The sequence below is a fragment of the Ostrea edulis genome, chromosome 5 (assembly GCF_947568905.1).
Source record: "Ostrea edulis chromosome 5, xbOstEdul1.1, whole genome shotgun sequence".
Classification (NCBI taxonomy): Eukaryota; Metazoa; Mollusca; class Bivalvia; order Ostreida; family Ostreidae; genus Ostrea; species Ostrea edulis.
Window position 1 is genome coordinate 69,833,875 of NC_079168.1, and position 12,090 is coordinate 69,845,964.

At 34.7% G+C, this 12,090-nt stretch overlaps 1 protein-coding gene and 1 long non-coding RNA gene across 27 annotated transcripts in view; one reads left to right on the forward strand and one right to left on the reverse strand.

Annotated features, from left to right (window-relative positions):
• The window catches only part of LOC125650123 (uncharacterized), a 55,014-nt gene that overhangs the window by 28,712 nt on the left and 14,212 nt on the right, over positions 1 to 12,090 (reverse strand). The window contains exon 1 of one of the 3 annotated variants that reach the window (XR_008803046.1): positions 2,314 to 3,941. The exons of the other annotated variants lie outside the window; for them this stretch is intronic. This is a non-coding gene — a long non-coding RNA (uncharacterized LOC125650123). Of the gene's footprint in view, positions 1 to 2,313; positions 3,942 to 12,090 lie in introns of those variants that run through there. 3 annotated transcript variants of the gene reach the window in all.
• Positions 6,055 to 12,090, forward strand: part of LOC125652634 (calpain-B-like) — a 71,443-nt gene continuing 65,407 nt past the window's right edge. For all 24 annotated transcript variants that reach the window (XM_056165333.1, XM_048881972.2, XM_056165336.1 and 21 more), the window contains exons 1-2: positions 6,055 to 6,168; positions 10,799 to 10,818. The gene's annotated coding sequence lies outside the window, so the exon portion shown is untranslated. The remainder of the gene's footprint in view (positions 6,169 to 10,798; positions 10,819 to 12,090) is intronic.

Here is a 12,090-nt window from a genome sequence, read left to right on the forward strand (position 1 = left end):
ACAAAAAAGAGGCACGCTGGTGACCACCTGTGGGTTTCTACAGAAATCACTCACATGGAACGCCCGCGTGGGTGGTAGTCGTTACGAATCGTAACTTTCAATCTTCCGCTGCATTTAGCATATTAAACATTCGATGTGTTTCTGTATATTTTTGTAACTACCTTTTTAACTGTATCAAAAATCAACAACGAAGACACATTGAATGCAAGGGATTTTGTAACGTGACCGTGTTCCATTTCATGGATTTTTGAACTTTTGATATAAAGTTGTAAAACATAGTTGTTGTTTTCATTATTTTTATTGCAGAACGTTTCTGCGATTTTTGATACAATACAGATGTACAGAAATATCTTAAACCTATATATACATGCACTAAGTGAAAAGTACCTTAAATTTTGAAATCTACATGTATAACAAAAACAAATAAATTTTTGGAAATTCTCTATAATTACTCAATACATGTATATCATCCCCCCCTCAAAAACAACAATTTTAAAATGATTTAGCAGTCTTATCAATTATGACCCTTTGTTAGGTTTTATATAGTGGAAATGATATTGTTTGCCACGAATTATTAGAAAATTCACATTTCCATGTGTGAAAATCTCCAAAAGTTACTAACATTAAAAAGAATCTTCAATAAGGTACACATGTGCAGGGCCGTAAATTACATGGAGGCGGAGGAGGCAGCTGCCTCCTCCAACTTTTGAGCCAAAAAAAATTAAAATTTAAAGTTCATTAGAATTTATGTTGTTTCCAATAACTAAGAACATGATACCTCCCTTAAAAAGCATTCCAAATCTTTCTTTTAGAATGAGTTAGTCAAGTAACATCTTAGAAGGCCCTAGAATCAAGGATTTTGCACGAAACGTGTTCAGTGTGCACAAAATGTGCTCAGCGTCTGGGGGCCTGGGCGGCCCCCAGACCCCCGCCTAATTTCCTGCCTCCTCCAAATTGAAGGTTAATTTACGGCCCTGATGTGAGTGGTGAGGAGATTCCCAGTGCATTTGTGCTCATCATGCATCCCTACATACGTGTACGTCCATGTAGAAAATATATATATATATACATATATGTATGTTTACATATTCTATAGTTTTGTTTATTTATTCACGTTTCCCTCGAATCGATACGCCACCAGGTGGTGAAGAAGTACGAATTTTCACCTAAGCTTGGCGCTGACGGTCGTAACAGTGAGGGTTCTTATCGTGCCAAACTCGTCATGAGACGGAATACCTGGATTTTACCAAATTTGTAGTAAATATTAACAGCTATATGTATCGTATATACTGTCTGAGTGTTCATTGTTTCTAATTTGTTCATCTGTTTGCTTGACCCATATGGGTGAATTCTGCAATAAAGTATACTATAATTATTGACAGTTTATTTTCTTCGAAAAAAACCCACCCCAAAACAACCACACAAACAACACAATGCGAACGTATTGTATTTCAAAGTGGCATATAGGCCCGACGGGCCGGGTTGATTTGAAGATATTTTTATCGTTAAAGTGCATATTATACAAACGGTTTGAACACAACTTCTTTCAACTTACGGGGTTCTCATCATAACTAAAACTGTCAATACACTTGTATATTAGTCACGTTAGATAAATGAATATTCATGTATGAAAGGTCAGTTATTTTGATAAAGCATGGTGTTAGGTAGTAATAAATCTACCAAAATCTCTGATGAACTTTTGAACAGAGGAAAAATATGTTGGCTTATTTCAGCATGTTGAGCTTCGTCTCCCCATAAAAGTAAAAGACGATCAATAATAGATAATTGAGAAAAATGTAAGAGACTTCTTAACAATTGACATCTGGCATGATTATATTTGTTACATACAAGGAAAAAATAAGTCCTCAGGTAAACCAGACGAACAATTGGGACTTTTAATAATATTTTACTAAACAAATCCTAATTCAAATTGCAGTTATGTCTGAGATTGGTGTGAATGATGTTAAGTTTTCTATTTCCATAACAAAAATAAGATGGGGGGTTTATAGGTATATTTCTTATACTGTTTTAAAGCTACTAAAAGATGGATTGTTTCTGATTGGGATATTTAAATTGTTACATGTATAACAAATGTCGCTATAAAATATTTGCTTACTTTCTTTTCCGATGTTTTTAGCTTTTGATATCTAATAACCATTACCCCATGAGTGTCTTACAGTTGTAAACAACGCTCGTATAAACCTTGATAAATACACCCGGTAGTACATCTATTTCAATGGCTGAAAATTCCCACAGAAATGAAAGTAGACTGTAAATATAAGAAATGTACATGTATATCATTTTTCAAAATACCTGAGGGTGTGAACTGCAAGGCTTCATATCGGCCTATTTTCTTATGGAGCCCGTTAAAAAAGAAGTGTATTTCCACAAACATTGGAACATTTGGCTGTCTTCATATTCGCCGGAAAAATTAGACCATAATAACAGGAAATGACTGACCATCCATCAGTCTCGTCAGTTTCGTTGATATGAACCTTAGATGCTGTATATGTGAACTTTTTTTTTTTTTTAATTCAAAACATTCACAAGTATCGCTACTTTTAACGCGGAATTTAGTTTACAGAAAAATAAATATGGTAGGTCTATATGCATACAACATGTATCTAGGCTATCTTAATAGGAAGAAACAGTCATTCGTCGATTTATTGAATAACAGTGGCGTAGTTTATTGACAGAAAACAAAAAGAATTCAAATGACAAAAAAACATTTATCGTATTTTTTATAGAAATGCAAAATATCAAGATTTATTAAATGTTGCAGCCTTTCATCAGATGACAATCTTAAAGGTTTGCGAGATTATTGAACCATAATTCAAATGACAAAAAATATTTTTATCTTATTTTCTATTGAAATACAAAAAAAGTAAATAATTATGAACATTGCAGTCTTTCTACAGATGGCGATTTTAAAATTTCGTAAGATTCTTTAACCGTATTTCAAATAACAAAAATATTTTATCATTTTTTTTTTTTACAGAAATACAAAATATCAACTGTCAGCAGATGACACTACCAATTAATACTATCGGCATCTGTTACATCACCATAAATTCTTTTAAGATGCATTGTCCCATCATTAACTGTTAGTAAAAAAAAAAATAATTACTTCCACATTGACGTAGAGGGACCTAAATATATCATATGTTTATTCATTGATGTCTTGTGTGTTCACATGAGTCGGTGAATGTTAGAGGAAAAAGTCCTAGGAGAGGGTGTTCTAAGTTTTAATAACTTGTGCTCAATCCGTTTGTTATAACATCCAGACAATAAAATATGTTCAAATCAAAAAGTCTGTGCTAGACAATTTAAACAATTAAATGTATTGCCCAATAGAAAAAGAAAATATTCATTCTAAAGTATTTTGTATTCTGATGAATATATTAAATGCCATTTTGTAAAAGCATTTTTCATCCAGTTAAATATCAATGACTTGATATACTTGGTAATTTTTTTTATATTTCTGTATCATATACCAGTACCTACACATAGAAATGAGTTTTCTCAAACACATATGTTGCAAATTCAGGGAAAAGTATATCTTGGAATATAGAAGAATTCTACATGTTAATTTTCATCCTTGTAATAAAATCTGAGACCCATGTCACATTCTTATTGTTCATTTTCACATGTGAAAAGTTTAAAACGCCGCTGTCTTAGACTCACAAATTGATCATCATGTGAAAAGTTTATACGCCCTGCCTTAGACTCACAAATTGATCATCATGTGCCCTTTATATAATACGTTTTATTTCCATTAATTACAACGTCGAAAAAAAATTATTTTCAATATTCTCTTCAACTAATTGCTATAAAATTGACTGTGTGCATGCATGTATCATACATTAATTTACATATTTTCTCCAAAAATAAAACAAACAAAAAAGAAAGAAAGAACAACCCCGTCCCCCAGGAATTATACATGTACCGGGTATACATGCAAGTATTTCTATGTATAGAATTTATGAAATTTTTACTGCATGTGTGCTTAAGGAAAAAGCTCATGTAGGCATTCACGCCGACTGCCTAATCCTATTTATTTATAATAAGAAATGTTTAAAATAAAATGATAAGAGGAATAATATATGACATGACTACCACTATGCAGATTAGATGTCATAATTACGGTATTGATTTCGATATGTACAAACTATGGATATAGCGCTGTGTTGTACACAGCGTACTGAGTTTAATCCAACAAAGAACGTCATCGAAATCAGGTTTCCAAAATAATTCTCTTTAGTAATCGATAAATGTTAAATCCATTTCTATTACTCGTTCTTTCAGTCTATATTCTATACTCCCTGTGATCGGCACATTATAGCTGCATATCGTATGGACCCTCGGCGCATTTTATCTGTTTTATACAAGGTCTGAATCATACGACGAACAATCAAACGCGACACAATTATTTCATTGGTTAGATTCATTAATTCTGCGTTATATTTGGCAAGTATGTACAGGGTAAGACATTTTGATATGTAAGGTTTGCATCATCTTCTAAACAGAAAATAGTTTGATGGTTGCTAACGGCTATATACTTTATAGGAATTGCTACAACAAATGACAGATTCATTTATCATTAAGTGTGCATGAATGAATTCTTACAAATTGCAAATACACACATTTATATTTTCTCTATCTTATGTCAATTTTGGATTTAAACAATTTACAATTTGTCATACATGAAGTACGATTACTTATAAAGCCTAACAAACATTTGTAAGGCAATGGCTCTAAATAACATCGTTAATGAAAAAGGGTAGACAGACGGATGGAGAGATAGAATGAGAGAGAGAGAGAGAGAGAGAAGGAATGGATAAAAATCCTTATTCTACATCCTTCTCGGGTTCCATTTCGCGTTTAATATTACAGTATTTATATAACAGAATATAGACTGTGAAGTAAATATCACGGTATAGTGATATTTATAGTTTTTATTTATGTGTACCCTATACAATTAAGCCCGGGTAAAACGAATCTTCATATATAATTGATTCCCCTTGTGTTATATGAAGTTTATGAGAAGATTAAACTGAAATTCCCTCACCGCGTGGTCTATTATAAGGACCGTAGTCTACAAGTAACGGTGGGGGTATCGTGTACCTGGAATACTCTGTGTAGCAGTGTCGAAAATCGATAAAGAAATCTGCTAAAAAATCTATATTTACAACCAGTTTTTAAATGTCTATATGCTGCCAAGTCTGATACGAAATAAAGACAACATGCAATAGCTACAAGTTTGAATGGATATACAGACAGACAGACAGGAGACATCCCCTTGCAGTACCTTTAGTTATATACCTAACTGCGCACGCTTCTTTCTTAAGAAGTTCGCAGACAAAAAGTCATGAAAAATTAATACATTGACCTACATACACTTTCAAAGTCATATGAAATATTTCTCTTCCATTAATTTTTAAATGTTTACAATTAGACTGTTTTCACTGCAAGAAAAGCTTTATGCATTGGATGACAAAGTTGTTAAAACGTAAAACTTGGTCACCAGTATAAATGTATAGAGTTTGACATTGTTGTTTTGCCAATGAAAATCATGCTAAAGTATGCTAAGTTTGTGTGGGGGGTGGGGGGGTGGGGGGTGCGTGCGTTCGTGCGTGCGCGATTTTTTTTTTTTATGTATTCGGAAATTATTGTGATATAGAATCAACAACGAAATCTTTTTAATAGGAAACAGAAAAGCAGAGAGCAGTCACTTAGATTTTACATAAATAAATATACCTGTAATGAATATGACAGGTGAAACAAAAAAAACCCAATAAACTCGACAGTTGGTTGTCAATCTCGAATGGGTACAATTATGAATGCATGTTAAAAATCAAAATACTGACGGCCTTAACGTGCATTCTTACTGGATCCATCTAAGCACATGATATGGTTGCTGACAACTCGCTAGGAATGTGTAAAAGGATTTCTAGTGCAAAACATGCATAATTTACGAACATGAATACTTGAGACTAGCCATATACTATTTATATCATTTCCTCTCTCTATATCATGGAAAGCTACAACCAACTTCACGGGGATAACTCTGTGACAATCAAGATGCGCATTTTATTACAGCTACATTGTTCACCAGCGCTCAACGGTTTTCGTATCACAACTTTTTCTCTGTGTTTACAAGCTATACACGTATGTATATTTCATATATTTTTATCTATAGATAAGATATGACATATGTACGTCAGCTTTAACTTTTATGTACATGGACTCAGATTGTATAATTTTTGTTTAAAGTTTGCATTTGACCTTGATAATTCATGCAGTAACCGCCATTTTGAATCCCGGGTCAACAGTGGCGCCGCCTATCAGTTAAACTGTTAAATGTCTTTGGGAAACTTTGTGTACCGTTCGTGTGAGTCAACAGAAAATTGATATTTGAAAATGCATCTTAAATCGCATTTATATTCATTTGAATTCATTTACATAAACCAAAAACCCCTTGAACCCAAATTACATTTATACACGGATACTTCACAAAATCCAAAAGACATTATTATAGGGAAATGATTCGAGTAATGGCGATTTGACGACTTGCTTACATGAGGTTTGGGGAATTAAACAACACATTTTACATCCATTAAGGGTGAAAAACAAATTATAGGAAAAATAAGAATTGTTTAAACGCTCACTGATATCAATTAAGCCGGGTCACACGACACACAGTCTTTTCGTGCGAGATACAATGTGTACTGTAAATGCACTGTTATGAATTTGGCCTTTGTCATTGATGTGAAGTACTCCTCAAATTAATCTAAGATTAACATACGCCGAGTGGCTCGTTTCTCAATCTTTTGAGTACACATTGTTTGTAAACATGAATTGATAACTAATTACTGAATAAAATATTGTGATCCCGTGAGGATCCGGGTTAGAATAGGTCCCAGTACCCCTTGCTTGTCGTACGAGGCGATAAATGGGGCGGTCCTTCGGATGAGACCATAAAAACTGAGGTCCCGTGTCACAGCAGGTGTGGCATGATTAAGATCCCTACCTGCTCAAATGCCATAAGCGTCGAGCATAGGCCTAAATTTTGCAGACCTTCACCGGCAATGATGACGTCTCCATATATAAGTGAAAGATTCTCGAGAGGAACGTTAAACAAATGAAAGATTCTCGAGAGGAACGTTAAACAAGTGAAAGATTCTCGAGAGGAACGTTAAACAAGTGAAAGATTCTCGAGAGGAACGTTAAACAATATTTAATCAATCAATCAATAAAATATTGTTTACGCTAAGTACTACTTTGTTTTTTTGCTGGGGTATATATATCATACTAAAGTAGATATTCTTTTATAATTTTTCCTTGTGATATTTTAAAATTATTATCATTCAGAATAATACAGTCAATTTCATTGGTCAAGGGCTGGTCACGTGGAGGGAGACAATTCATGATATCCCTCACGCGCAGGGTGACAACTGTGTCGTCTCCCTTTTGAAGATAAACTTAAGCGAGCAACGTAAGCATAGGAAAATAAGCGGGATCGTAAATCATAAACTTCAGCGTCAACATTAACGGTCACAAATAAGAATCGAAAAGAAATATATTTCCATTCTAGATCTAATGCAATTTTGCATTTCACTTGATGTTTACGTTTTTGTCTTGAAATACGTTACGAAATATATACGTGTGACGTTATGTATTTTGCGTTATTCTATACTGTGAGATGTCATGTAGTTAAGGGTAATATTTATTTCACCCCTCGAAAACTATTGAAAAGTTATCAGAATTTTCTGCAGAGAAAGTTAATACGAATTTGTTCACGTTTTAAATTAAAAAAAAAAAAAAAAAAGTACATGATACAAGTCAATAAATGTGGGATAGTTTTTTTAACGTTCAGATTCTTCAGGATAATAAAACTGCGTTAATGTTTCTATGTTGTGCGCACAGACAGGATTAATAATGGAATGTTGGTCCCGTATTTCTACCACCTGACGTTAAAGTTACTTCAAAAATTGAAAATTTTCCTGAAATATACACATTCTAACGGAAATATAGTAACTTCCTATAAGCAATTCGATGAGTGTTTCGTAAAAGTTGACAGTCCTCCTCAAATTTCACGTCTGGGTCACTACAGCCTTTGTTTAAACTCTTGCCGCTTATGATAATAATGATAAATCTATTGATCATGCAACTGCTGAACATATGTAAACAGAGGGGAATTAAGCCCGTAATTACGTGGTCCATATGTTGCTTAACGACTTGAAATCAGTGATATGAAATAGTACAGGTGGTTGGTCCTGCTGTGTATTTTTTCTATACATTCAGGACTACTATTCTGTTTCACAGTTCATACGGGAATGCCACATGTTTAAAAAAAAAACCCAGTATTTTATGCGGGTAATATCTATCACAATCCTCGGATTCAGTTAAGAAATAAATTTCATTTTTTTGAAATATACATGAGGGCATGAACTGCAATACTATACGCCTGCATACTTCATATAAAATATGCCGGCGTGAGATGTTGCTGTTCATACTCTCATGTATTTTCAAAAATGAAATTTATTTCTTAATTATATTTACATTCTATTTTCATTTCTGTCGGATAACTAACAGCCGTTAATTATGTCGTACTATATTTATCAAGATTCATACGCACACACCATTCACATTCATGAGGGAATGACTATCATTTCAATTGGTAAAGATATCGGAGGCAAAAATATTGGAAATGTGAATATGGAAACACAAACTCTGAATATTTCTTGTTATTAAAAAATCCATTTCGGTTAATGTTGTATCTAACAACACTGACTTCTACAATAATTGGGACGTTATTTCCAATGGTGGATATTACAGTTTAATGTATGCAAAGCAAATTAAAGAAATTATTTACTTTTTTTCACAGATTGTAACGTCCACTACATATGTACGATTGATTCATTGTGACCTTGGTGTAGGGAGAGGGCTGAAATAGGCTATGCCTGCTGCCCAATTCCATTCACTTATCAGTAAATAAAATATTGTTTAAAATAAATACAAAAATGAATATGCATGTACATGTATATATGCAATGCTACATTGTATATATAGCAGCAAATCAAAGAAAATTACCATTTCCCCCGTTAGTTATTCAATTATAAAAGATTGTGTTGTAACCTACACTAATTATACCCCCCGAACGAAGTTCAGGAGGGTATATAGGAATCACTCTGTCTGTCTGTTCGTCTGTCTGTGCAGATTCGTGTCCGGGCCATAATTTCTTTGTTCTTTGAAATAGGCATACCATATTTGGCACACAGGTGGATTACCATGAGACGATGTGTCAAGTACCTTCATGACCTCCATATGACTTTGAGCCTTGACCTCAAAGGTTGTTTTTTTTTTTTTTTTACAATGGATTCGTGTCCGGGCCATAACTTCTGTGTTCTTTGACATAGGCATACCATATTTGACACATGAGTGTATCACCATGAGACGATGTATTGGGTACCTTCATGACCTCCATATGACCTTGACCTCAAGGTTAAAATTAAAGGGTTTTACAATGGATTCGTGTCAGGGCCATGACTTCTTTGTTCTTTGACATAGGCATACCATATTTGACACATGAGTGTATCACCACGAGACGATGTGTCGGGTACCTTCATGACCTCTATATGACCTTGAACTTTGACCTCAAGGTCAAAATTGATTATAGGGTTTTGACATAGTCATACCATAAGACATGGGTGTATCACCATGAGACTATGTTTCATGTTCACCATGAGACCATGTATCATGTACATTCATGATCTCTTTATGACCTTGACCTTTGCTCTCAAGGTCAAAATTATAGGTTTATACCATGGATTTGTGTTCGGACTATATCTTCCATTTCCTTCTACAAAGGCATACCCTATTTTTACACTCAGGAAAGAGTTAATTTATACCTATTAACAACACCCTTTGGGAGATTGGGGTAAGCGGGGGGTATTCTTAGTGAGCATTGCTCATTTTGAAATTAACACGCTTCATGAAAAGTATGTCGGCGGGAAACACTGCAGTTATACTCTCATCATTACCTATAATGTTTTCTAAATGCGAATTTTTCTGCCTTTAAAAAAAAATCATGTAAAAAGTATTGATTACATACGTCACTGCGATGAACTTCAAGTGTATGTATGATTTAATGAATTATGGTGATTATATCCGATGTACGCATAGCTTCGTCATCCGCGGCTGTTCCAGACGACTCTTCCCAGCTGAAACAGTACTCGTTTTCATGAATTTCTCATTAAAATTTTAAGCTGTTGCTAGTTCCGTGGCAAAGATTTTGATTATATATTTATGATTTGTATGTGCCTGTCACAGACGGGTCTTTTTATGGTATGATGCAGTGCATCTGTCTGTCCGTCTGGTCAGCGTTTTATGTGTCAAATAAAAAAAATCCAGTACTTATAAATTAGGATCATCAAACTTGGAAACTGCCGCCGTGGTCTAGAGGTAGAGCGGTCGCCCCGCATGCCGAAGGTCGGGGTTCGAATCCCGGTCGCGACAGACCTATGTCGTTAAAACAGGTAGTGGTAGTTCTATCGGGTCCTCGGAGATGTCCTTAAAAACGGAAATCCTGTCTCACAGTAGGTGTGGCACGCTAAAGGACCCTCACTGCTCAATGGCCGTAAGCGCTGAGAATAGACCTAAATTTGAAGCCCTTCACCAGCATTGGTGACATCTCGATATGAGTGAAATATTCTCGAGAGGGACGTAGAACAAGATACATACGTACTTGGTACGTATGTTCTCAAATATTAAAAGAATAAGCTTATTGTTTTTCAAGGTCAAGGTTAAACGGAAACCGTAAGTATAATTTTATACACATAATCAACCATAATAGAAGGTTTGTACCAATGTATGGTGCAGTTTGTCTGTGTGTTTGTTTGTTGTCTGCATGATCATCATCAGCACCTTGTGGGAGAATATAAACAATATTTACTGAAAATGCCAGGATACAGTAATCAAACCTGATACACATGTTTCCCATGGTGAGAGGAAGAAGTTTTTCATTTTCAAGGTCAAAGGTCAAGGTAATACTTTCATGGGTAACATTGATGGGGAAAAACAGTACTAATAAGGCTAGAATAATCAAACTTGGTGCATATGTTCCCCGTGGTATTAGTACCAAGTGTATATTTTGAAACGTTTGCTCCCCATGTTAATAAATACTTTAATGAGTTAAATCTGTCATCCATTTGATGTTCAACAAAGCCATCTTAGAACTACTATTACATTAATACTCTCCAATAGAACAATGTCGGAACCCTATTTTTATTACCAATGAATGGTTTATTCGGATGTTAATCTTTTCTTTGATTACCATAGCATTACTGAATACATTGAACGGGCGTCATTTGCGGTGTGAATTCTGCTTTTGTTTCATTTTTCATACATACATACATTAATTTTGTGCCTGTTTGAAGATCATTTTTATGTAAGATAAATGACAAACCGTATCTTCATAATCTTACTTAGCAGCCAGTGATTTTTGAAATATCAAAAGATTATTCGCCTGTGATGTGGTAATTGTACATTCCAACACATTCAGATTTCAGCTGTGAAAACAATCTTGCTTTGAAGTTTGCCCTGCAATGGCTGCAACCGGAGGATGCAACAATGCTTTTCTGAACACGGGACTACTGAGGACTCAATCACTCTGAGAACTGAGTGATAACAAGCAAAACGTCAATCCAAATAAAACCCATAATAAACCAATCCGGTCTAGAAATCCTTAGATGGGGTTAACAAGGATCCACATAACAAACTGATCCGGTCTAGAAATCCTTAGATGGGGTTAACAACAAGATCCAGGAATTGCGGTTACAGGGACGCCACTTCTTGAGGCGGGGGCCGCCTTGAGGCCCCCAGTGGGTCCAGGGCAAAGCCCTGGTGGGGGCGAAAACCCCCCAGAAGCTCCTGGATTTTACTGTTTTGATAGAGCTTGAAATATGTCTCCTATTTAGTCATTTGTACTATTTTTTATCGTTTTTTTATAAGGTGAAATCAATAAAATTACGCAAATTTTAAGTTTTTTTTGGAAAAAATTAAGTTTTCCCAATTAAATAATTCAAGAAA